At 38.7% G+C, this 22542-nt stretch overlaps 1 non-coding gene across 1 annotated transcript; it reads left to right on the plus strand.

Moving 5' to 3' along the window:
- The first annotated feature begins 1777 nt into the window (after positions 1 to 1777).
- LOC117709720 (small nucleolar RNA SNORA17) lies at positions 1778 to 1909 on the plus strand. The gene has a single exon (XR_004606960.1). It is a non-coding gene; the product is annotated as a small nucleolar RNA SNORA17 (small nucleolar RNA).
- The last annotated feature ends 20633 nt before the right edge of the window (positions 1910 to 22542 follow it).

Here is a 22542-nt window from a genome sequence, read left to right on the forward strand (position 1 = left end):
GCTGGCTTTTGAGGTAGAACTATTTCTCCCATGGCAGTGAAGAAACTGAGAGTTCTACATCTTCATCCAAAGGAAACCAGGAGCAGACTATCTCCTACATGCCTAGGAGGAGGGTCTCAAAAACCCACTCCCACAGGAACACACTTTCTCCATCAAGGGCTCAACTACTTCAAGAAGGTCACACTTCCTAATAGTGCTACTCTCTGGGCCAACCATATTTAAACCATCACTGGGGTATAAGATGGAACCTCAGAGTTATTTTGATTTGCATCTCCATTTGAGATTCCTCTGTTGAGAATTCTCTGGGTTTCTTTTTTTGGTTGTTTGTTTTTTTTAATTTTCAAAATTAGATTATTTGGGTTGTTGGTGTCTAACTTCTTAAGTTCTTGGTAAATTTTGGACATTAGCCTTCAGTCAGATGTAGGGTTGGTAAAGATCTTTTTCCAACCTGTAGGCTGGTGATTTGTTTTATTGACAGCATCCTTGGCCTTACAAAAGCTTTGCAGTTTCATGAGATCCCATTTATCAATTGTTGATCTTTGTGCCTGAGCCATTGATGCTCTCTTCAGGAAACTGTCTCCTGCATCAATTCAGTGAACCAATATCTTACAGTACCCTAAATTCTGATTTGAAGACTTTGATTAGAAAAACATAATTTAAGATTAAAACATGGCGCTGGAATTCTTAGTTTAAGAGCACTGTCTGTTCTTCTAGAAGACCCAGGGTTAACTCCAAATGCCCACATGGCAGCTCATGATTGTTTTTAATTCTAGTTCTTAGGGATCTGATGCCCTCCTCTGGCCTTAGCCTGCACTGCACACAGTGGAACACATGTATTCAGCTAAAGTATCTCTACACATAAAAGTAAAATATGAAAAAAAAGAAACATTTTACTCTGTAAAGAATTATCAACTTGGAATAAAGATATCTATGGATTGTAGGGGATTTGCATTCTATTTCTACAAATTGCACACGTTTGAATGAGACTCATCATGGGTATGAGCCCCAAATCTAAGATCTGTAAGTAGAGCCTGATCATTGCTTTTCCACTTTATATTGTGTACTGGACATCTTGGTGAAATATAGCTAACTCATTCAGTCCAAAGGGCACCAGATAGTTCTGTCCAGTGATTTTCCTGGTAATGTTTTTGGGTTGGTCCATTAAGTACATTTTGCATTGCTACTGGGCTACTGAGAGTTCCTATTATCTGATTTTATATTTTAAAAGTCTTAAAGTATTTAATTTTAATAATTAAAATAAAATATAAAATAATTAATCCTGTTATCTAAATGTAGTACTATATGATCATTTGCCCTAACATTTTACTCTTCCATTATCCATCAATTCCTCAAGAGTTTCTCTAGAAATTCTCTCTACCCTTTAATCCCAGTGAAGTTGGAAGTAGCAATACTTGAAGTGTATTACAACAAAAATTGGTTCAAAGAACATTTAGGAGTTCAAATCCAGAAATATATAACCAAATGTATCTGGAAATTAGATACAAAGTAACTTTTTCTTAGTAGACTTGAACTCAAAATGGTTAGAGTTGTATTGGCACAGGAAACCTACAATAGGAGCTTCCTAAAATATGTATATATATGAAGGCAATCTAAATAAAATCATTAAATAACATTGGAAACAGAACCTCAACTGGACATCTTTCATCACCAAATGAGACTTTAAATTTCAGCTAATCAGTTTTGTCCAAGGCTATTGGTTGCACTCTACAAACTGATAGACTATTTGTTAAAGACAACACATGCCCATAGAGTCATTCTTGTCTATAGAGGCTCTGCAAGTCTGGCTGCTGTGTCACATGTGTATAAGTAGGTGGTCGAGAGGAAAGAGACTATCTCGATACTCAGGGTTCTGACCTGTGAATATCTGAATAATTAGTAGCTTAACACTTTGTGGGGGGAAATATGAGAACCTGAGAAGACCATAGTCTGTACCATGGGGCTGGAAAGGGAGCTAGCCTGAGATGACCACCAGTCTGCCTGGGACTGTGGTCCTGGGTGAAAGTTAGCCCTTATATAAGACCACTAAGATGGTCTGGGTGAGGAATGAACCTAAGAGAGTCATCAGACTAGCCTAGCCATGGGATCTAGATGGAAACCAGCCTGAGATGAGCACCAGCCAGTGAAATCTGGTATGGGGAGACTATGTCTTAAATGAAGCCCTGCCAGTGCCATAATGCACCAGATGTTGGGGGTATACTGTGTGAAATTGTGTCTCTATCCTTCTTCACCTACCTAGGGCATTTTCTGATTGGTTTTAATAAAACTCCGATGGCCAATTAGCTGGGAAGAAAATAGAAAGTAGGATTTCCTAGGAGAGAGAAAAGAACTGTGGAAAGAAGAAGGAAAGCCTTTTCTCCAGGAGACATGTGGTATGTTTGGGCATTAAGATGGAAAGGAGTTTAAATAAAGTTAAATTCAGGGCAGAATGTTAAATTAAAAGAGAAAAATGGAAAAAAGATACATACAGAAAGAGTAATCTGCAGAAAACAGAAAAGGAGATTAAAATTAATACAAATGTTTTCAATGTTACATAGTTGCTAAATAAACTTATGCCTTTGATGCCAGTACTAGGGAGACAAAGACAGAGCTATACAGGTTCCTTTTGAGCTCAAGGACAGCTTGATCTACACGGCAAATCTAAGATGGCATGAACTACACAGAGAAAACCTGTTTCAATAAATGATAGTAAATATATATCACTGTAGAGGAGGATGTTTGGATTCCATACAGTCATGTTTTGATTTATCAATATGTAAATAGTTATATTGTCAGTTTTAATAGTGATATTGAACATCCTCTTTGAAAGAAGTCAAAATAGAGCAGACCTAGATAGAAAAGGGGTTGCTATATTGGATTAATCTATAGTTATGGTCACTTCAAATTTCTGGACAAAAGATATATTGTGTTGGAAAAGAGACTTTATGTTTATGTCAAGAAAAGAAAAAGATTTGGATTCTATCCAAAATAATAAGGATCAGATTTTACTGGGGAAGGCTCCCTGAAGATCCTGGCTACATACAGAAAGGAGGAAATCAGAAGAACCAAACAGACTGGTAATATATTATGCTAAACCCTCTGTTAAAACAACTAATAAGGCTCCAGCTTACTTCAGTTTTTCCAGCTTTACAAACTGATCCAGTCAGGACTTCACTTAAGCCTGAATTTTCTCAGCACACAGAGACTGGACAACAAATGTTTTCCCAGGACTTGAACAATATGGCAAATTTTTTAGGGTCCTCAAAAGATGTCATTGCCCCTAAACAGCAAGAAGCAATTTAAAATTAATATTTTGTCTCATTTCCAAAAGATGAAATAGATGGTTTTTAGGTTATTCATTGAGTTATGTATATTTGTTGTGATGAAGGGGCTGGTTGCAAACAGTTATTAGGCAGGGGTAAAGTAAAGTTTAGGAACTTAGACCCAAAGATTACTTTTTTATTTTCTCTGCCCCCCCCTTAGGTAATAGAGAGGGGGTTGAGAAGAAAGATGAGGCAATATAGAAATGTCATAGAAAGTATGGAATAAAATGGTAGATTATTGAGTCTACTCTTCAACTGAGAGCTATTGCTCTTCCCAAATAAGGTTATTTTGTTTACATTCATATGGATTATCATATATTGATAGAGGTTTAAGGTTTGCATTGCTACAAATCTTTGTATGTTGATAAAAAATGTAAGGTTATTTTTGTTAAAACATATTATGTATAAAAGTTTTAACATTTGCATAAGGCATTGGACCTTTGTAACTCATTTGACAGCACATTCTTTAGTTCAAGTCCTTTTAAAACTGCTATTGAAATTCTGTTTAGAATATTTAAGAAATACAAGTTAATACTCAGATAATCCTACACATGATTATGTTATATGCTAGTCTAGATTATCACAGAAAAATACATCTTATGTTGAATAGATTATGAATAGCTATATAAAAGCAACACTTGCTTGTTCAGATATGCTGTAAGTAAATGGCTTTCAGAAATCTCAGAGACTTACAAAATATGGCTTTTTTTTTTTTTTTATTGATTTGCGACTTTTCAACATTGAGAAATGTCAGCCAACACCTGGCAGTAACCCATTCAACTTGGAAGATGATGAACATCAAATGAAGCCATTTGGTTTCAATTGTGGCAAGCTAGTCACTTGGGCATGACATGAGGTAGGATATGCCTGAACTACATTTACAGACAGAATGCTCTTCGTAAAAGACAAATGGACGCAAGCAAGACTCTTGTCAAGCTCTTCCAAGACAGGATAAACAAGTCCTTCATAGTTTCTGCTTCAGAAAAGATCTGTCAGATATTCTGGGTCAAAGACTGAAGATGATGCTCTTTTTTTTTTTAGAGAATATTTAGGACTGTCCAGCAAATCAGTTGTCTGTTCTTTCTATAATTTTTGGAAGCTGCTTCCCTGTGCTTTCTATATGCTCAGACAATATATTTTTTTCCTTCTATGGTCTCTGATTGGGGTTAAAAACTAGATAATCGCAATCTTAATTTAAGCTTAAATTGTGAAGGAAATAAGAAAATGTTTTCGGGTCTAAGGAGATGTTTTAAGGATAGTAAATTAAGGTTAGAGGGTCCAGAACTTGCTTTATAAATGTTGGAAGAAATTATAAGCAGGATGTTTTAGGTTGGTAATGCCAATTAGAACAGAAACTGAATTAGATACATAATTCTGAACTCTTAAAAATAGGAGAGTAGAGTTCTTTCTATAAAGATTGCCAAATACAAATGGTTGAACTTTGTGAATGTAATTCTTACCTGATAGTTCTTGTAACTTTTCTAATTGTATATAAGGCTTTTTTTTTTTTTTTTTGTATTATACAGACTTTAATATATACAACTTTTAAGACAAAGAGCCTTCATTAGACTTTCTTGAGAGATGTGAGGGTACACTGTGTGAAATTGTCTCTGCCCTTCCCTACTTACTTAAGACATTCTCTGATTGGCTTTAATACAAATATAATAGCCAATTAGCTGGGCAGGTAGTGGAAGGTGGGACTTCCTGGGAGAAGGAAAAGAACTCTGGGAAGAAGAAGGAGGAAAGGCTTTTCAACCAGAGGCCTGCCAGGAAGCAGACATAATGGAGAACTGGCCCTAATGTCATCAAGGTGGGAGAGCTTTCCCTACCCTTCACCTACTGAGTACTAGGGAGAACAGGTCCTGTACCTTTCCTGCCCAGCATAGTGGAAGTGTCCCTGTACATGAGAGTTGCAGGTAAGATGGCTTAAGGATGTGAGCCTGGGAGAGTCAGTTTTGCTGTTTTCTTTGATATGCTGTGGTTTGGACAAGTGAGATATTCCCCTTTCCCCTCCCTTGTCCCTCACTACCTATGGTGGCCAGAAGAGCTGGTTTTGGGTTTGTGAGAGTAGAAGAACTGGACCTATTGCATACTGGCTGCAACACTTGAAATAGTGGGCCCTGCATGTTGCCTGGGCAGCAGAGCAGAGCTGGCCCTGATTCCTGGGGTTGCCCATGGGCTGGCCATGAGGGTGTGAGAAAAGGGAGAGCCTGTAGACTGACTAGGTCAGATATATCTTAGGAGCAGATCCAGGGCTTTGAATTGGCCTACCCGACATCTGCCTCATTGATAAACTGTTGGAGTGTATGAAGTCCTACAGATCCAAAACTACAGTATCTCATTGACACATAACAGCAGGATATCTGAGTGTAGTCCCAGTGAGGTTCCAGTATTGATATAGAAGCAGAAACCAGAGGACTTGTACCAGACCAATGAGTCATTGGAATGAACATTTGCAAGTAAAGAAGTGTGGACCAAAGGGTATACTTTAGAACATACTGTGACCACTACCTCTTCCACAAGCTCTGTTGAAAGGATGGAGGGTTAGTAGATTTGGAATGAGGGGAGGAGGAGGTGAGTGGGATTGGAATGTATGTTGTGAAATTCACAAAGAACCAATAGAAAACACACACACACACACACACACACACACACACACACACACACACACACCATGAAAAGTTGAGGTAGTTCCTACTTAAAGCCTTCATTCCTACTGACTAGTGTTCATACTACTGGAAGAAAATCTACAATAGTGGTACAAATCTACCAGCCACTCTCTGGTTGAATTTAAGGTCTACTCCATGTGATGTCTCAACACTGCTAGAGTGGTCAAGAATCTAAGACTAGATAAAATAGGGACCCAGGGGCAAAGCAAACACTATTGTTACGCTAAGAGAATGTAGCAATAAAATGATGCCTACTGCCATACTGTTATACTCATGGATCAGTGCTGTCCTTGGCCATCATCAGAGAAGCTTCCTTTTTTAATAGATGAAAACAAATACAGAGACCAGCACAGGGGCAATGTGAAGTGAGAGAAAGACCTTAGAAGACCAAGTCTGTAATTGGATGTCTATATCAAATCCATCTCCTCAGAACTCAGGGAACTCTAAGGAAAAGGATGTAGAAAGATTGCAAGCACATGGGGGTATGGAGTATACCAAAGCAGCAAAGACCAAAGAAACGGCAGAATGCACATATGAAATGATGGAGACTGTGGCAGCATGCACAGGGCGTGCATAGGTTTGGGACAGATGGGGTCCTAGTACTCAACATGGAGGACAGTGAGATACAAGCCTCCATCCCTAATTCAGAAGAAATATCCAAATGATACAACTTACAAATGAAAAATTAAATTTCTTCAACCATATTTAGCTGGATATATAAACCCCCCCCCTCTCTCTCTTTTTGTATAAACCACTCTTAAGGGTAGGCCCCATGCCCAATCATAAATGCCTAACACAAAATGGTCTTAATAGCATTTTTATAGGTTCTTTGTTTCATACAGCTTTGCCAAAGTTTTATTTTTATTTATTTTTTTGTCTTACAGACCCTTTGTATATATTGTATGTGACCCTTCTAGTTTTATGTCAACTTGACACAAGCTAAAGTCATCTGAAATCAGAGAGTTTCCATTGAGAAACTGTCTCCATAAGATTATGCTGCAGGCAAGACTGTAGGCCTTTTTAAAATTAGTGATTGATAGGAGAGATCCCAGAACACCGTGGGTGCTGCCAATCCTGGGTTTGTGGTTATAATAGGATCTATAAAAACACAAGCAATGAGAAGAATGCCATTAAGCAACACACTACTGGATAGCCTCTGCATCAGCTTCTGCCTCCAGGTGCCTTCCCTTATTGAGCTCATACCCTGACTTCCTTCAGTGGTGAACAGTGATGTGGAAGCATAAACCAAATCAATCCCTTTCTCCCCAACTTACTTTTGACCATGGTCTTTCAGTATGGCTATAGAAATCCTAACTACAATATTATGGCTTTTGGTTGTATGTTTTCATAGAATTTCTGTGTTGTGAACATGTGTTTCTCTATGTCTATATGTGTTTCCTGTGCTGTTTCTTTGATTGATTTTCTTCTGTTTATTTTGTACTATTGCAGTTTGTTTGTTTTTCTGTCTTATTTTATTATTATTCTTTGGATGCTTGTTTGTTTTCTAATGTGAGACAGATGCACAGAGAGGGGGAGGGAAAAGAGATAGGGCAATACATAGAGACAGAGAGAAGAGATAGAGAGACAGAAAGACAAGAGAAAGGACAGGGATTAAGATGGCAGAGGAGGCAGGGAAAACAAATTTGGGAGAGGGGAGATTTGGGAGAGGGGAAAACAAATCAGAATAAATTATATAAGAAAAATCTACTTTTAATAATAGAAAACATTGAATAGAGTTGCATAGCTATATTACCCACTGCCATGGGGCTGAAAAGTACCCACAGAAAGAATGGAACTGAGGAATGGAGAAAGAGAAGGAACCATTGGAAAATCTTCTGAACTTTCCTTGTAAAACTCTCAATCATATATTGCAAGGTAAATTTATTAATATGTATACATATTTGCTTATGTGTGTTGGCTTTTGCATGTGGTATGTGTGTGAATGTGTACTTCATATATATGATTAACTAATTTAACGTTAGCAACTGTGTGATAAGAGGCTTGAAAGAGACCTGGAATCTATGTTCAACATGGGAGAATAGACAGAAATGAAAATTCATAAGTCAGAATTCCAGGTGAAAGCCAAGTAGATGCATAGGGGTAGCTCAGAGGTACAAAATGAAAGAACAGTACAGAATCACTGTAGATCAAAGGTAACAGATTGAAAATATGAGGGGTAAATATAATAATAATAATAATAATAATAATAATAATAATAATAATAATAATAATAATAAAATGAAGGGCACTGACTACTCTTCCAGAGGCCCTGAGTTCAATTCCCAGCAACATGGTAGCTCACAACCATCTGCAATGGGATTTGATTCCCTCTTCTGATGTGTCTGAAGGAAGCAATATTGTACTCATAGAAATAAAATAAATATTTAAAAAATGAAATCTACAAAGAATCCTTGAACTTCTGGATGGTAACTTAGGCTCTCATTTACATATCAATTCTGGACACCAGGGCAAGTAAGGGAGTAATCAGAAGTTGTAAAAACCCAAGAGGAAACAGGAGTCTGAGCTGCCTAGACAGACCATCACAAGACAGAAACATAAAAGAAAAACTGAATTGTGGTATAGTTCGAAAATTTCTTTTTCTGCCCCTCCTCCTAATTACTGCCATGTCTGTATTTGTTTCCACATTTGTTGTCCTGACAGAAACAGTAATCACAAATTGCCACTTGAGACTGGGAAGTAATTAGACATGTCACAGGTGAATTCCTCTTAGAACAAAAGATTTCACTTAGACCTGAAGCAAAAGCTATTTAAATTTTAATCAAGGAAGCAGAACAACTACCTTATTAGACATTTTTGTGATCAAAAGGAAATTGCCCTGTAAAAGGTTCAATTACACATACCCATTAATTGGCTTCCCAATGGTTTTAAACTTCCTTAAAGGTAGAGAGCATAACAACTTTACACTTGTAGGAATTACAGCCAATCAATAAAACAGATATTCTGGAATGACAGGAGATCTCTGCTTTTCCCATTTATAAGCAAGCCACTGTTTTGCTTCAACCACCACATATGTGTGCTTTAGTGCATCCTAGAATCAATGTTCTCATGCTTGCTTTTGTCATGCTTTGGTGACTCTGGAACATTTATCCATGTTATAGCATGGCCTTCTGATCTACTGTTAACAGAGCCCTCATGCCTCAATGATTTTGCTTGATGGTATGTAGACAAATTGGTACTTAGTATATTTTATGTTTTTAAATGAATATTTATTACACACAAAGGAGCAGACAATTAAAGAATGATGCAACCATTTTGCAGCAGGAAGTTAATGAAGTGTTTATAGTCTAAGATGACTTGCATTTTATGTAGCACCATTGGTCTGATTCTGTGGTGTGTTGTACTATATTAATTTGCTTCAATAGTCTGTGCATATTTATACATTAATTATTGAGCCACAATATACCATCAACTATATTTTTAACATTTAACTTGTGTATACAAAGTTGTAGGTATAAGGACATTCTGAAAAAGATATTTTCTATTGTGAAAAATTAGATAAAATTTACATCAAAAGTCAGTATTACATACAGAAACATAGCAGGATATAAAAGTTTGTTAAAAAATAATAAAATAGTTCTACATTAGCTGAGCAAGAATTATATATAAAAGCTAGGAGATCTATAATAGGTATATTTAATATATAATTAATTTTATTAAGCTTCTGGTCCACATCACCACCTGCAGTCCTGGATCAACTCTTTATTCTCTGACCCCATATCTCTGCCTAGTTCCCAGAAGGAATGCTCTAACCTGGGAAACACAGTTCCACCTGCCTCCCATGAGGACTGCTTCAACCTAGGACATCCAAGCGAGCCAACAGCAGAGACCAACATCTAGTTGGCAAAAGGCAAGCACAAGAACATAATCAAAGAAAGGAAATTTAATATGACACCATCAGGACCCAACTCTCCTACTAGAGCAAGCTATGAATATCCTAACACACCTGAAAATAAAGTCTGTGACTTTAAATTTCATCTCAAGAAGATAATAAAGGCCTTTAAAGAGGCTATAAATAATTCCCTTAAAGAAATACAGGAAAATACAATTAGACAGGTAGAATCCCTTAAAACCAAAACAAATAAATCCATTTAAAATGCAGGAAAATACAATCAAGCAGGCAAAGGAAATAAATAAATAGTCCAAGACCTAAATATTGAAATAGAAGCAATAAAGCAACTATAAATGAAGGTAGCCCTGAAGATGGATATCTTAGGAACGAGAACAGGAACTACAGGTGCAAGAATCACAAACAAAATAGAAGAGATGGAAGAGAGAATATAAGGCATAGAAGATACCATAGAAAAAATTAATACATCAGTCAAAGAAAATGTCAAATGTGCAAAGATTATAATTCAGAACATCCAGGAAATTTGGGACACCATGAAAAGGCCAAACTGAAGAATAATAGGAATAGAAGAGTATAAAGATTCCCAATACGAAGGGCTAGAAAAAATTTTAAAAATTCATAGAAGAAAACTTCTCTAACCTAAAGATAAATGGCTGTAAACATACAAGAAGCATACAGAACTTCAAATAGATTGGCCTGAGAAAAAAGTCTTTCCACTACTTAATAATCAAAATGTTAAATGCATAGAACAAAGGAACAATATTAATAGTTGCAAAGGAAAAAGGTCAAGTAACATAAAAAAAAAAAAAAAAAAAAACTAGACTCCTCAGAATTATACCTTACTTTTCAACAGAGACTCTAAAAGCCAGAAGGTCTTAGACAGATGTCTTGCCGATCCTAAGAGAACACAGGTGTCACTGAAGACTACTATACCAACAAAAGTCTCAGTTACTATAGATGGAGAAGTAAGATATTTTATTACAAATGAAAATTTAAACAATATCTTTCTACTAATTCAGTCCTACAGAGGATACTAGAAGGAAAACTTCAAAGCAAGGAAGGTAACTACACCCCTCCCCCCAAAAAAAACCCATGAGAAATTAATCATCTCACAGTAAAATCAAAAGAAGAGAAACACACACACACACACACACACACAAAGTAACACCTCCAACATAAATATGACAGGAACTAACAATCATGGTCATTAATGTCTCTCAACATTTATGGACTCAATTCTCTAATAAAAAGATGCAGGCCAACAGACTGGAGACATAAATAGGATCTTCTATTCTTCTGAATATAAGAAACACATCTCAGTAACAAAGATTGACACTGTCTTAGAGCAAAGGTCTTTAAAAAGGTTTTGCAAGCAAGCAGACTCAAGAAACAAGCTGGAGTAGACATACTAATATCTAATAAAATAGACTTTTAACCAAAAGTTATCAAAAGAGATAAGGAAGGACACTTCATACTCATCGAAGGAAAAATAGTCTAAGATGATTCTGAACATTTGCAATCTAAATGCAAGGGCACCCACATTTGTAAATGAAACTTTACTAAAACTCAAATCACACAGTGACTCCCCCCCCCCCCCCATAATAGTAAGGGATAGGGGACTGGAGAGATGGCATTGCATAGTATAATGCATATTCCATGATGAGTAAGGAAGGCATTCTTTTCAGAATGACCTAATACAGGCTCAGTACTGTTAATAAAATAAAAAAGGGGGAGAGGCAGAGAGCCTTTGGGGCTGCTTGGCAAGAATCTGACATGGGACAAGGAAATGGGCTGCTTGGCAGGAATATGACATTGATCAATGACAAGGAAGTAGGCTTCAGGCAGGAATCTGACATTAGGCTAGAAAAAAAAAAAGCAATTTCAGGTAGGAATCTAAATCATAGTCTAGAACAAAGAAGTAATTTTAGGCAGGAATCTAAATACTAGGCTAGAACAAAGAAGTAATTTCAGACAGGAATATCTAAATTTTAGGCTAGAAAAAGGAAGTAGGCTTCAGACATGAAAATGGCTTTGGACTAGGACAGGAAAGTTGGATCAGATATTTTGGTCATGCTGATAAGCCCTTAGAAACAGTGATCACAGGGTTGTTCACGTAATTGTGTTTAATGCTTTAATTGCTTGTTCTTTTAATATTTGTGTTTATTGTCTTGCTTGTTCCTTGACTATTTGCATCTATTGTATTGCTAGTTCCTCAACCTAGAACTGACCTTAGTACATGCATGTAATCAAAATGGAATAAAAGCAAAAAGGAAGAGGGGGGATGGGATAGGAGGTTCTAGGGAGGGGAAGTGGGGAAAGAAGATGACATCTGAAATGTAAATAAATAAAATATCAAATAAAAAATAGTGAGGGATAACAATACCCCACTCTTACCAATGAACATGTCATCAACCAGAAACTAAAGAGAGAAACAATGAAACTAACAGATGTTATGAACCAAAGGAATTTAACACATATCTACAGAACCTTTCACCCCAAGCAAAACACTATACCTTTTTCTCAGTACCTCATGGAATCTTCTCTAAAACTGATCACATAATCTAGCACAAAGTGAACCTCAATACGTACAAAAAGATTTAAATAACCCCATGTATTTCATCAGATCACCATGGATTAAGACTATATTTTAGGAAAACCAAAAACAACAGAAAGCCCACATACTCATAGAAACTGAACAAGTCTTCACTCAATGATCACCTGGTCAAGGAAGAAATAAAGAAAGAAATTAAAGACTTTCTAGAATTCAATGAAAATGAAGGCACAAAAAACCCAAACTTATGAGACACAATGAAAGTAGTGCTACGATGAAAATTCATAGGACTAATTGCCTTCATAAGGAAATTGGAATTATCTCATAGTAGCAACTTAACAGCATACCTGAAAGTTTTGGAATGAAAAGAAGCAAACACACCCAAGAGGAGTAGATGGCAGGAAATAGTCAAATTCGGGGATGAAATCAACCAACCACTTAGGAACAAAGAGTAAAATTTAGAGAGTGAAAAAAACCAAGAGTTGGTTCTTTGAGAAAATCAGCAAGATAGACAAAACCTTAGCCAGAATGACTAAAAGCCATAGAGACAGTATCCAAATTAACAAAATTAAAAAACACAAGGGAGACATAACAGTAGAAACTGGGGAAACTTTTAAACATCAAATCCTACTACAAAAGCCTGTACTTGGCAAAACTGGAAAATATAGATGAAATGGATGATTTTCTTGACAGATACTACATGCCGAAGTTAAATCAAGATGATGTAAACTATCTAAACAGTCCCATAACCCCTAAGGAAATAGAATCAGTCATTAAAAGAATCCAAATCAAAAAGATGGTAACATTTTACCACACTTTCAAAGAAGAGTGAATACAAACACTCCTCAAATAATTCCATGTAATAGAAACAGAAGGAACACTACCTAATACATTCTAGAGTCCACAATTACCCTGATACCTAAACCACACAAAGACACAACAAAGAGAACTTCAGACAAATTTTGCTTGTGAACTTTGATCCAAAAATTATAAAATTCTCACAACTGAAGACAAGAACACATCAAAATTATTATTCACTACAATCAAGTAAGCCTCATCTGAGAGATTCAGGGATAGTTTAACAAATGAAAATCTATAAATGGAGACAGCGCTGGGGCAAGTGAGAGCCTGACGGGCACTGGGCGATTCTGTGCCTGAAGGAGGAAAAATCAACTAAACATGGGCAAAGGAGATCCTAAGAAGCTGAGAGGCAAAATGTTCTCATATGCATTCTTCGTGCAAACCTGCCTGGAGGAGAACAAGAATAATCACCCAGATACTTCTGTCAGCTTCTCAGAGTTCTTCAAGAAGTGCTCAGAGAGGTGGAAGACTATGTCTGCTAAAGAAAAGGGGAAATTTGAAGATATGGCAAAGACTGACAAGGCTCGTTATGAAAGAGAAATGAAAACCTACATCCCTCCCAAAGGGGAGACCAAAAAGAAGTTCAAGGACCCTAATGAACTCAAGAGGCCTCCTTTGGCCTTCTTCCTGTTCTGTTCTGAGTACTGCCCAAAAATCAAAGGAAAGCATCCTGGCTTATCCATTGGTGATATTGCAAAGAAACTAGGAGAGATGTGGAATAACACTGCAGCGGATGACAAGCAGCCCTAGGAGAAGAAGGCTGCTAAGCTGAAGGAGAAGTATGAAAAGGATATTGCTGCCTACAGAGCTAAAGGGAAACCTGATGCAGCGAAAAGGGGGTAGTCAAGGCTGAAAAGAGCAAGAAAAAGAAGGAAGAGGAAGATGACGAGGAGGATGAAGAGGATGAGGAAGAGGAGGAAGAAGCAGAAGACGAAGTTGATGATGATGAATAAGTTGGTTCTAGTGCAGTTTTTTTCTTGTCTATAAAGCATTTAACCCCCCTGTACACAACTCACTCCTTTTAAAGAAAAACTGAAATGTAAGGCTGTGTAAGATTTGTTTTTAAACTGTACAGTGTCTTTTTTGTATAGTTAACACACTACCAAATATGTCTTTAGATAGCCCTGTCCTGGTGGTATTTTCAATAGCCACTAGCTTTGCCTGGTACAGTGTAGGGGTTGTAAATTGTCATGAAAATTTAAAGCAGGTTCTTGTTGATGCACAGCAAAAATTAGTTATATATGGGGACAGTAGTTTGGTATTTTCTTTTCTTTTGGTTTTATTTTTTTCCCATCTTCAGTTGTCTCTGATGCAGCTTATATGAAGATAATTGTTGTTCTGTTAACCTAATACCACTCTGTAATTGTTTTGTTGACATTCTGAATGCTTCTAAGTAAATACAATTTTTTTATTACAAAAAGAAAATCTATAAGTAAAATCCACCATATAAACAAACTGAAAAAAAAAATCACATGACCACATCATTAGATGTTGAAAAACCCTCTGGCAAAATACAACATGTTAAAAGTTAAAGAGAGATCAGAAATTCATGGCATATACCTTAACATAATAAAAACAATATACAGCAAACCAAGAGCCAACATCAAATTAAATGGAGAGAAACTTGAAACAATCCCACTAAAAACAGGGACAAAACAAAGATTTCCATTTTCTTCCATCTATTCAATATAGTACTCAAAATTCTAGTGAGAGCAATTAGAAAACAAAAGAAGGCCAAGAGGATGAGGATAAATTGGAAAGGAAGAAGTTAAGGTATCACTATTTGCAGATGATATGATAGTATACATAAGCAATCCCAAATATTCTGCCAGACAACCCCTACAGCTAATAAAAACCTTCATCAAAGTGACTAGATGTCAAATTAACTCAAAGTAATCAGTAGCCTTTTCTTATACAAATTATAAACGGTCTGCGAAAGAAATACGGGCACAACACCCTTCATGATAGCCACAAATAATATTAAGTATCTTGTTGTAACTCTAATCAAGCAAGTGAAATACCTGTATGACAAGATCTTTAAGTCCCTGAACAAAGAAATGAAGCGGGACCTCAGAAGATGGAAAGATCTCCCATGCTCATGAATAGGTAGGGCTAACATAGTGAAATTTGGCCATCTTAACCAAAAGTGATCTACAGATTCAGTGCAATTCCTATCAATATTCCAACATAACTTTTATAGAACTTGAAAGAGCAATTTTCAACTTCATGTGGAACAACAAAAACCCATCTTAGCCAAACAAATCTTAAACAATAGAAGAACTTCTAGAGGTATCACAATCCTTTACTTCAAGGTATACTACAGAGCAATAGTGATAAAAACTGCATGTTATTGATACAGAAACAAATGGGTTGATCAATGGAATCGAATCAAAGACCCAAAAATAAAGCCATATACCTATGGACACTTGATTTTTGACAAAAAAATCAAAAAAGAAAAAAATCAAAAACAAAACAATACAATAGGAAAAAGAAAGAATATTCAACAAATGGTCAAATGGTCATGGTCTAACTGGATGTCTACATGTAGAATAATGCAAATGAATCCATATTTATCACTGGGTACAAAACTCAAGACCAAGTGGATCAAGCACCTCATCATAGCACTACATACATTCCATCTCATGGAAGAGAAAGTGGGAAATAGAGTTGAATGTATTTGTATAGGAGTCAGTTTCCTGAACACCATAACAAGGGCCCAGACTCTAAGATCTACAATTGACAAATGAGACCTCATAAAATTGAAAAGGTTCTGTAAGGTAAAGGACATTGTCAGTAAGACAAAATGGCAGCCTACTGAAAGATGTTCAGTAACCTTATGTTTGATAGTGTTAATACCCAAGATACATCAAGAACTCAAGAAGTTAACTCCAGTAACCCAAATAACCCAATTTAAAAATGGAGTACAGAGCAAAATGGAATTCTAAACAGAGGAATGTCAAATTGCTGAGAAGCACTTAAAGAAAGACTCAACATCCTCAGTTATCAAGGAAATGCAAATCAAAATGCTACTGAGGTTCTACTTTACACTATTCAGAATGGCTAAGATGAAAAACTCAAGGAACAGTACATACTAGTGAGAATATTTAGGAAGTGAAACATTTCTCCATTGCTGGTGGGATTGAAAACTTGTACAACTACTCTGGAAATCAACCTGGAAGTTTAATAGAAAATTGGAAATAGTTCTACCTAAAAACCCAGCTATACTGCTCTTGGGTTTATACCCAAAATATTCTTTACTATCCCACAGCACACATGCTCCACTGTGTTCACAGTTGCTTTATTTTTAGTAGCCAGAAACTGAAAACAATCTAGATGACCCTCAACTGAAAAATGAATACAGAAAATATGGTTCACAACATTCCAGTTTCTGCTCCACCTTTGCCCCTGCATTTCTTTTAGGTAGGACACTGTTTTGTGGGTGGGTTGGTATCCCTAACCCTCTATTGGAAGTCCTGCCCTGGCTATAGGAGGTGGCCTCTTCAGGTTCCATGTCATTTTCTAGTTCTATTCATTTTCTTCCAAAATACATGATGTCCTTGTTATTAATAACTGCATTGCATTCCATTGTGAATAATCATCCTGGGAGCCTCCCCCATCTCCAGTCTCTGGGAATGCCTAAAGATATGAGAACTCCTAAAATATGTGGGAGAGGGGAGGGGGAATGGGGCAGATATGTGGAGAGACAGAGAAGAAGGCCAGAATGCAAGGAGAATGAATGGAAATCTGCATCTGTCAGGAGTGGGGAGTGAGGGGAATCTTTAGACATTCCCAGAGACTGGAGATGGGGGAGGCTCCCAGCATACAATGTGGATGACCTTATCCTATATGCCTAACAGTGGAGACATGGAACCTGAAGAGGCCACCTCCTATAGCCAGAGGCAGGACTTCCAATGGAGAGATAAGGACACCAACCCACCCACAAAACATTGTCCTGCCTAAAAGAAATGCAGGGACAAAAATGGAGCAGAAACTGGAGGAATGGCCAACCAATAACTGGCCCGCCTTGAAACCCATCCCATGGGCAAGCACCAATCCCTGACATTGTCAATTATCCTCTGCTATGTTTGCAGACAAAAGCTTAGCATAACTGTCCTTTGAGAGGCTCTGTCCAGCAGCTGACTGAAACTGATTCACCCCTTTCAAACAATGGTCAGAGGTCAGGGACTCTTACAGTAGAGTTAGCGGAAGGATTGAAGGACCTGAATGGATGGAAACCCTAAAGGAGGACCAACAAGTCAAAGTATTCTGGACCTCTGGGAGCTCTCAGACACTGAGCCACCAACCAAAGGACACAGATAGGCTGGAATGATGACCTCAGGACATATGCAACAGGTGTCCAGCTCAGTTTTCATGCAAGCTACACAACTGGAGTGAAGGCTCTTTCTAAAGGTGTAGCCTGACCTATGGTATCTGTTCCCAAACAGGGGTACCTTATCTTGCCTCAATGGGAGAGGCTTCACCTAAAATGGCAGATACTTTATGCACTAAGATGGTGGATACCCAGGGGAGCCCACCTTCTCATAGAAGAAAGAGACGGGGTATGTGAGGAGGATCTCTGTGAGGGGGGACCAGAAAAGGGGGCAGCACTTGAGATGTAAATAAATAAATAAATTTATTAAAATATTAATAAAGAAAATAAGTTTAACTTGTTAGCAGCTATAACAAATTATCATAAAAACATTTCAATATAATTTTATTTTAAATCTTATATTAAAATGAGAAGCACAAATTGAATTTTCATTAGGGAGTCCAATTTGGTACACATAGAAATAATTCCAGATTATCATGGCTTAAATACCTGTTATCAAAAAGTGAACTACAGATACAATTAATTCCTGCTGATGTTTGTTTGTGGGAGAAAATAATGGAGTCTTTATCATGGTAGAAATCTGTAAGCCAAGACTTAATGGAACATATAGAAACTCATTTGAAGATAGGTAAAATAAAAGATTTACAGGATTCAGAAATCTCTGCAGCTTATGCAGGTAAAAGAGATTCCCTGGGAAGAGGAAGAAGATGTATCCAAGGCCCTACTCATTCAACAAGTGGTTCTGCTTTCTAGCTAAAGGCTTATAGCACTCAAATCTTGAAATGTAGCTTGTTAGGCTGTAGAAGGGTATCATGGTTGTGGGTTTGGCCACGCCCCCAGAACCCAGGCTCCTGACATGAGGTCTGATCTCCATTCAACCTGTGCCCTTTAGGACACAGGTGGGCATGATAAACAAGCCCCAGGCTCTAGAGAGATTTACATACTAATGAGGTACCTGAAGGCCAGAGGGTGGAGCCAAATAAGCATTCCCCCAGCCCCTTCCTCCCTTCCCCTCCCTATTTAATTCAGGACTCTCCTGGGTTTGGGGGGGGGTGCATCCAGATCCATCCACCATCCAACATGCCAATAAACTGGTTTTGGAAACCCAAGGACTTTCTCTTGCTTGGAGCCCTGCTGTGTTTGGTGCTGTGGAGTCACAGCAGCCTGGCCTAACATCCAGCTGGAGGAACCCAAAGCGTTCCCAGCCAACTACACACAGCCTGGCATGAGGAGCCCTGCGGTTCCCCAGCCACTTTTACCTACAGCTGGCGCAACCAACGTGGACCATGAACACCCACTCGTCTGCAAGAACTGTCCTGGCTGAGTCTGCTAAGCAGGTATACTTCCTGTGAGGCTTGGCGCCAAAGCTTTCCCTTCTCAGCACATGCCACATGCTCCCTACCTCTATCCTGCCAGGCGTCCAAAGACCCCAAGATGGTGGCCAATCTTGGCGCATGGACCTGTCGCCATTTGTGCCCACCCGTGTGACAGCTGGGGCCCAGAACAGAGATTCTCAACGAGAGCCTTGCGCCCTCCCCTGCTACCCTGAGACATCCACCCCTGACAAAAGATGGTTCAACCAATGTGGGACTTGATCACCCATGTAACCAAGAAAGTACAATAACCTTTCTTCTGTGCAGTGCTGCCAGAGCCTCTTTCTTCTCCCCTCCCCTTCATTTCTCTCAGCTGTGGGCTAGCTGGTCATGTTCCCACATGCCCCCTCGTCTCCATCCTTCTGCCGCCTCTTGGCAGTCTGAGAGCCCGAGGGCTTGAGACCAATCTCTGGTCACCTCCAGGGATCCCCATCCAAGAACTCTGCACCCCACAAAACTTCAGATTGAGTGAGAACTCTCCCCGCCAGACAGGCCCATAATGCCTCCTGGTACAGCATGAAACCAACTCAGTTAAAGATCCCACACTTCTGCTTCTGCCATATTGAGCCACAGTTCCAGCTGACTGAGCCATGACAGACACATGGACCCACAAGACAACACAGACTCATGCCCACGCAAGAGCCTACATCATTCCCTACAGGTGGGAGAGGACTTGGGCAGAGCCAGCTCCAAGAGTGTCCCCCCCCGCCCCCGCTGGTGCCCACAAAAAAGCCTCTCCATGAAACTCCAAGACAGTGAGTAATCCCCAGCCTAGTTCACAAGACTAGGCAGGCTTCCTTCTGTCTCCCCACTTTCTCTCTCCACATGTTCCTTACTAGTGTCTTCTCTCTAATTTTTAGCTACCACTAGCTCCTGCCTAGTTCAAAAAGACTAGGTCCTTCTTTTTCTCTCTTCATGTGTTCCTGGTCAGCTTCTCTGCTTTAACTCCTCTCTCTTCCTTTTTCTCTGTCTCTCCCTCTCCATGTGCTCTCCAGCTCAAGGACAAGATGGTGGCAACTCCCTAGCCTCCACTTTGCCCATCCCCCAGCTCCACAGAGAGGGCTCCTTCACAGGTAACAGCTGTCTTTCAGGCCACAGCGCCTGCTGTGACCCTTGTTCTAAGAGTCTTTTTCTTGTCCCCTTTTGTTTTAAACTCTCAGGAGTGCTGACTTCAGTCTTTTGTGCTGCCTGCTAACATAAGTTTCTTTTTCTCTCTCCCCACATGTTCTCCAACTCCACAAGATGGCGGAGACTTCCTAATCTTCGCTCAGGACTGCCCTGGGTTTTACAGGGGGGGAGGTGGGGTGCATCTAGATCCATCCACTATCCATCATGCCAATAAACCAGTTTTGGAAACCCAAGGACTTTCTCATGTTTGGAGCTGTGCCATGAGGAACTGTGGAGTCACAGCAGCCGGGCCTAACTTCCAGTTGCCTCCATCTGGAACCCAGAGCGTTCCCAGCCAACTACACACAGCCTGGCATGAGAAACCCTGTGGTTTCTCAGCCACTTTTACCAACAGTAGCTGTTACTACATTAGAAAACTAAATTATACTTTAACTTAATATTAACTTAGGAACTCTGAAGCAGCTGTATCTTTGCTGCTTAAATGTATGGTACTATGATATTATTCTAGTTTGAGTATGAGTGTGCAATGTGATGAGTAGAAATGTACAGTGTATGATCCTGGTGTGGGTGTAACTGAATATGGTTGTGGTGTGAGGGTGACCGTAAAGTGTGATCCTGGTGTGGGTATAACTACAATGTCACCTTAGTGTGGGTTTTACTGTGCAGTGTGATCATAGTGCAGTGGTAGCTCTACAGTGTGCTCCCCAATGTGTGTGTTACTGGTCTCTCCCTCTCCCTTTTTCTCCCCCTCCCCTGTCTCTCTTTCACACAAACACACAGACAGACAGACACATACACACACACACACACACACACACACACACACACACACACACACAAACACACACACACACACACACACACACACACACACACACACACACACACATTCACAAACCAAACCAAACCAAGCCAAACCAAACCAAAACCTCAACTCAATAGTTCTCACTTTAAAGGGAGTAAGAGAGTTTATTCTAGAATCAAATTTATATAACATGGCACAGAAACACAGATTTAGGGTACCCCTTTATTAAGTTAGAGTTTCTATTCCTGTAATAAAACATCATGAGCAAAGTAAATTTGAGGAAGAAAGGCTCACGTCACATTGCATCTCATAGTCCATCATCTAGGGAAGTCAGAGGAAGAACTCAGGGTAAAAACCTGGATGCAAGAACTTATGCAGGGACCATGGAGGAGAGCTGCTTACTGGCTTGCTCTCTATGGCTTCTTTCTTTCTTTCTTTCTTTCTTTCTTTCTTTTTTTCTTCCTTCCTTCCTTCCTTCCTTCCTTCCTTCCTTCCTTCCTTCCTTCCTTTCTTCCTTTCTTTCTATTTTTCAAATTCTATTTTTAATGATGGTTCTTTTTTGCTTTTTTTTTTATTAATCATCCCATTCATTTACATCTCAAATAATATCCTACTTCTCAGTTACCCCTTCACCACCCCTTCATATTACAACCTCCCCCTTCTCCCTCCCCTTTGCCACTATGAGGGTTCTCCCCCCACCCTCTCCTGCCTCACACCTCCAGCATCCCCCTCTACTGGGCCAGCAAAGCTCCACAGGACCAAGGGCTTCTTCTCTCATTGATGTCAGACAAGACCATTTTCTGCTACCTATGTATCTGGAGCCATAGAGCCTGTACACTCCTTTCTTATAGCACCCAGAATCCCAGCCTAAGAGTAGCATTGTCCACAATGATCTGGGTCCTTGCCTATAAATCCTCAACCAAGAAGGCAATGCACCACAGGTTGCCTAAAGGTAAATCTTGTAGGAACATTTTTTCAATTTCGGTTTCTGCTTCCCAAATGATTCTTGTGTCAAATGCTAGCTTATGTCAATTTAGCATAAAACTAAATAGCATACCCTAAATTCCATGTTGTAACATGAAAGCAGTTTTATGTAGCATTATAGTTTTATAGAACAAAGTCATATTATAAATCAAGGCAAGTTTAAAATCTTAAAATTAAATTGGTGGGTATGACAGGGAGCTACAATAGGAACAAATCGGAGTATGACTGTATAGTGTGATCCTAAGGTGAGTGGGACTGCATAGTTTGGTTACTATATGGATGTGAGAATGTAATATGAATGTTTACAATGAGAATAAATATATGACTATACAGTGGGATCGTATTGTAAGTACGATGAGATCCAAGTGTACATGTACTGGGTCATGTAGCCCAAGTGGATCGTGTGAGAAATTAACTATTCATAATTTTCTAGTCCTCCCTGTGAAACAAGAATTCTTTTTCTGTACCTTCATTGTTAATAAAGAAACAAGGACCCAAAGTGTCCATAATATGCCTAAGGTCACATGTGAAGCCAAGCCAAGCTGTTAGCATTCAGTCAGCACTGAGGAGTATAGAACAGATGAGTAACTTACCTTGGTCTTGAAATTAAGTCCCAACACTCCAGACTATCCACATTATTGATTTTGATATTT

The sequence above is a fragment of the Arvicanthis niloticus genome, chromosome 5, assembly GCF_011762505.2.
Source record: "Arvicanthis niloticus isolate mArvNil1 chromosome 5, mArvNil1.pat.X, whole genome shotgun sequence".
In the NCBI taxonomy this organism is placed as follows: domain Eukaryota; kingdom Metazoa; phylum Chordata; class Mammalia; order Rodentia; family Muridae; genus Arvicanthis; species Arvicanthis niloticus.